Below are 6,000 nucleotides of genomic sequence, written 5' to 3'. Positions count from 1 at the left end.
GTTGTGGGGTTGTTAACTAATGTCATAAAACAACATGTGTACTACTGTTTCATGAGAAACTATTTGTTCTGTAAGCCTTCACCTGAAGTACAATAAAATAAAAAAGTAAAAAAAAAAGATTTATTCTCTTTTGCATATATTTTAAATTTATCAGTCACTACCTTTTACTCTGGAGTCCCCCAGGTGATGCAAACGATTAACATACTTGGCTGCTATTTGAAAGGCTGGAGGTTTAAGTCCACCCACAAGTGCCTCAGAAAAAGGCCTGGAGATCCAGTTCCAGAAAATCAGCCACTGAAAACCCTATGGAGCACAGTTCTACTCTGACACACATGGGATTGCCATGGGTCTGAATTGACTCAATGGCAACAACTTGTTACCTTTTACTGTTATTTACAATTTTAAGTATAATTGTTTAAGTTCCCCCACTACACCTCGGACCCTCAATGGAAACAACCAGGCTGTATATTTAGTCTCACTGTTCCCAGCACAGGCTTTGCGTGTGTAGCAAAACCAGTTACCATCAAGTTGACTCCAACTCACGGCCAGTCCGTGTCTGTCAAAGTAGAATTGTGCTCCACAGGGTTTTCAATGGCTGATTTTTCAAAAGTAAATCACCAAGCCTTTCTTCCGAGGCTCCTCTGGGTGGACTCAAACCTCCAATCTTGCAGTTAGCAGGTTAGCAGCCCAGGGCATTAACTGCTTCCATCACCCAGGGGACTCCTGCATGTGCGTAGTAGCAATCACTTAGTACCTGTAGGGTACGTCACTGATATAACAGGTGTCTGGAAGGGATACATTTCTTCCTTTGCATATGCTTACAACACTAAAATCTGGCACTGATCACCCAACTAGGCAAACCAAAAACATAGCAAAGGTTGAAAACCTGCAGATTAATAAAGCAACCGTATGTACTTTATGAACTTTATGTTGATGTTTGGGGTATGCAAATTAGGACTGTAATTGATGCAAATCATTATATAAAATGAAAACCAAGTCAAAAAATGAAATTTTGTTTTACCTATTTGCCAAGTTTCCTACAAGATGGCTTGAGAGCTCTCCAATGTGCACCCTGAGTTGACAAGATAAAATAGATTTCATAGCCTTTTATACGAGCAGCTCAGTAATGGTTTCAAGGGCACATGCTGGCAACGAGTTAGGACAGGTATACAAATTGAAGTCTTTGCAAAAAGTGGTAAGGAAAGGGGTCAAGAAAGAAGAATGGCGGTCTGTGTATGCGTTGTTCTCCCACAGACTACAGAAAAATGCCAAGCCTTTTGCCGAAGCAATATTACTTTAGTCACAAAAGTCCTTCTGTATAAAAATAACTTGTTTTATAAATTAGCTGTCAAATCCTTGGAGAAGCCAAGCATGAACAATTTGTTGTTGGTTATATTTCCATTATTGTCACTATTTAATCCATAGTTTAGTGATTAATGGTTTTCTAAGAAAACTTGTTTGAAGACTAAAGAATGAAATCCGTTAAATTGAGTAAGATCTGACAAGATTCATTTCTCTTGGGGTCTCATCAGTACTGAAACCGTCATGGCATAATTAATGGTCCAAGAGATGAAACAGGACTCCCATTTTGTCATGTCTCTTCTATTTAAGTCTTCAAAAGTGAAAAATAATGAGTAAAGGTGTAAAACAAATTGCTCTATATGCCAATAAGCAGAATAATTCCATTAAAATAATTAGAATTTCATTGCAAATTATTAGACACTGTTGTTTCATTGGAGGAAAAGCCCCATCTGTGGTGATCCTCTGATGTATGTGTGCATCATTTATGACACTGCTATTAGAAATGTTTGAAAGGGTGTGCATTCTGAGGCTCGATAAAAAGTCATAGACATGCTTCTCTCAGAAATAAAAGCTGTTTGGGGGCAACAATCTTTCAAAAGTTTTATACTTGTAGACAAAATTCCTGGCCCCTTTAATTAGGAGCCTCCTACATACCTGAAAGAATGTAAAATTAAAACCCTGAATTTATATTCTGAGCACACTGTTGTTGTGTGCCAACAAGTCAATTCTGCCTCATAGTGACCATATAGGAAAGAGTATAACTGCCCCATGGGGTTTCCTAGGTTGTAATCTTTGTGGGAGCAGATCACTGGTCTTTTCTCCTGCAGAGCCACTGGAGGGTTCGAATCTCCGACCTTTCAGTTATTAGCTGAGCACTTAACAATTGTGCCACCAGGGCTTCTTATTATGAGCATATATATAATAATATGGAGCCCTGGTGGTGCAGTAGTTAAGAGCACAGCTGCTAACCAAAAGGTCAGTAGTTTGAATCCACCAGCCGCTCCTTGGACAATGTATGGGGCAGTTCTACTCTGTCCTATAGGGTCGCTATGAGTCAGAACCGACTCGACAGCACCTAACAACAACAACATATAATAATATAAATGATTATGTATAATATAATATAAACGTATATAATACATAAATATCTTAGCTATAATTACATATTTTATATATTATAATAATATTATGCTCATAAATTCACAGAAATTGCACTTGCATATAGACCAGACCAGAAAGAGCAACGGAAAATGATGAAAATTATTGTTTGTTTGTTCAGGGGAAGGAAAATAAGCATTAAATTTTCAATTTGTCAATAAACAGGAATTAAAAATGTTATCACTACCTCTACTCCGTCCTATAGGGTTGCTATGAGTTGGAACCGACTCGAAGGCACGTAACAACAACAACAACTAACTCACCGTGACTCTACAGCATACTAGGTCTACAGTCTGTATTCCTGAACTGCTAGCAGGTAAACTGTTGTTTTAATCCATCTGATTTAATGCTGTAAAGTATTTTTAAGCAACAACTATGAGAAAGGCATTCTGCTAATATCATGAAGAATAGAAATACAAGGATTGATTAGAATTCATTTCTTCAGGGAACCTAAGCCTAGTGCGGAATAAAGATAGGAACAGAGGTAACTACGATAGAAAAATAAAATATAAAGTGCTGTGGAAACACTAGGGAGGAAGTGATTACCTCCAACTGGGGGCTAGGCAAAGGTTTTACAGAGAAGACAGCGATAGTGAGAAGCCTGTGATTTTCCTAAGGTGTGAAGGCTTGGGACAGTGCTTAAAAGGTGCACCTGCGGAAGTGTTGGGAGAAACAAAATATGAAGAGAGGCTATAATTATACTGTATACTAATTATATTGCAACCCTGGGGCTTTTGGTTTTGTACCCTCTAGGAACTTGCTTGGCTAGACACTCAACATATTTTGGGATAAGTCACTCATTGCAGGCACTCAGCATATTTTGGGAGAAGGCAGTCAAGCCCAACGTGATCAAAGATAAAGTAAATCCCTACTATGACAACCATTCAAGTATAAGACTTTACCTAGAAGATTAGTAGTGTTTTAATGTGAAAGTACAGGCTAAGTCTCTTTTTGTGTGTTTAAATGCCATATCTCACAATTACGATGAGTGAGCAGTACAAACCACAAACGTGTGCATTATTTTACCTTCAGTGGAAATCAACTTGTCCTCTTTTTGCAATTACAAAAATGTTATCTAATTTATCAGTTGTATCTTTCTATGTGTCCATGCATGGTTTTACATGTTTTCATCAGTTTTAACATTGGATTATAAATATGATCTTTTTATAATTAAAGGATAAGAAAAACTTATACACTCAAATCAAATAGTACTTTAATAGTGCCCTGGGAAGGAGGTACCTAAATCCAAAGTCAACACAGTAAAAAATGCTACATATATTACCTTCTGCATCCATTCTCCCCACTCCCCAACCCTCAACTTCCATGGAGAGGTTCTGGCTCTTCATATCCCATAAACCTATCAAAAAGTGAAGAATCACTACTCTTATCATTCCACTTTAACCAGTACTCATTCATACTAATACTGATGATTAACTCAAAATATTTTCATTTTTAGAGCTCTCTAATGGCGCTAACGAGGAGCCCTAGTAGCAAAGCGGTTACGTGCTTGGTTGTTAACCAAAAGGTTGGCGTTTCAAACCTACCAGTGGCTCTGAGGGAGAAAGATGTGGCAGTCTGCTTCTGTAAAGATTACAGCCTTACCCTACAGGGCAGTTCTACTCTTACTATATACTTTAAGGTCAGAATCCTACGTCAGAATCAACTCCACAGCAATGGGTTTGGTTTTTGTGGTTTGAATGGCTGAAACACTTAAGTGCTTGACTACTAGCTGAAAAGTTGTCGGTTCGAACCCACCAGAGATGCCTCTGCTCTTCAGGCCTGGCAATCTACTTCTGAAAGGTTACAGCCTTGCAAACCCTATGGAGCAGTTGTACTCTGGACACATGGGGTCATCATGAGTTGGAATGGACTTGTGGGTGACTAACAATAACAGTTGTTCAAGAAAAGTCACTTTCTCACCTTAAAGGAGCTTCTGAATTTTGGGACTGTAGAAACACTAGCACATATGATGCCTCTCCTGAGCGGATTCAGCTTGAACATCATAAAGTGGGGAGGAACTTGATGCCACTTGCCTCTCATCCAATGAACTCGTGCAGTGAAAAATCTTGCACAACAACATGGCAGCCCTGCTTGAAGGACAATCCAATTTAAAAGTCTTGTAGGGTGACCTGGGGAGGGAGGCACTGTCTCCATAAGCCAGACTGGCTCATTGTTCCACTGGGATGCTGGCTAAGGCTGCTGGAAACTCTAGGGACTAGAAGAGCATATGTTACATCTTCTGAAGTGAGCCTACATCAGCCCAGCAAAGAGCTGTCTGCCAGCAGTTCTCTTCCCTCTAATATTGCCCCCAATGGATTTTCCTTTCCCAAGCATAAACCAAGCCACATCCTTCATCTCCTTTAACCTTAACTGTTTAAACCTTTGCTTAAGACTAAGATACCTATATTACTACCTAAAATGCCTCTCTACTAATCTGGAATGCATTCCTCTACTTTCAAGATTATTTCTGTTTGTGGTTATGAAATCTCTAACAATTCTGTCATTGGAATGCATTAATTTCATTAATAGAGCTATTACTGAAGTCAGTAAATAACGTTGATGATGATAGGCTTTTTAAATCAACCTTTAAAACCACTTTTATGGATTTTGTTTATTTATGCTCTCTACCTACTTCCAAGAAAAGATTTGAGTTGCCCTGAAATACAAAAGACCAAAAACCATTAACATTGCATACAAAACCAAAGCTAAATAATAATTAAGAGGAACCAAACTCGAAACCCACTGTGGTGGAGTTGATTCTGACTCATAGCGACCCTATAGTACAGAGTAGAACTGCCTCATAGGGTTTCCAAGGCTGTAAATCTCTAAGGAAGCAGGCTGCTACATCTTTTTTCCATAGAGTGGCTGGTGGGTTTGAACCACCGACCTTTCAGTTAACACCCGAGTGCTTTACCCACTGCACCACCAAAAACAAAAAATCAAACCCATTGCCATCCAGTTGATTCTGACTCATAGCGACCCTATAGGACAGAGTAGAACTGCCCCATAGAGTTTCCAAGGAACACCTGGTGGATTTGAACTGCTGACCTTTTGGTTAGCAGCCACAGCACTTAACCACTGTGCCACCAGTGTTTCCACTGTACCACCAAGGCTCCTTAATTGAAAAGAAATGGCATTAGAAAACCCAAACTGAGGAAAGTGATCCCATTTGAACACTTAACTCTGGTAGCTCTTGTTGCCCAAGAAAAGGAATCTAATAGGTCATTTAGGCTGATGAACACTATTCTGGTTTGAGATCAAAGGGGAATATATCACATGAAGCTTTCTTTATGGTTCACCAGGCAATGCAGTGAGTAAGGTCTTTCACAGCAGCTTTTAGACACAATGCAAAGGTATCCTTCAGGGCCAGTTCTGTGGGCATGCAGCCTGGGCAGATGCATGGGACTCCATGATTAGAACTTTAATGTTCGGCTGTTGTCATCCTGAAATTCTTAATAATTTTTTAATAAGGACTCTCACATTTTATTTTGCACTGGGCACCATAAATTATGTAGCCAGTCATGGCATCTTTCATACAGC

The sequence above is a fragment of the Trichechus manatus genome, unplaced genomic scaffold (genome assembly GCF_000243295.1).
Source record: "Trichechus manatus latirostris isolate Lorelei unplaced genomic scaffold, TriManLat1.0 scaffold00050, whole genome shotgun sequence".
NCBI lineage: Eukaryota > Metazoa > Chordata > Mammalia > Sirenia > Trichechidae > Trichechus > Trichechus manatus.
Note: the sequence above shows the minus strand (reverse complement) of the source record.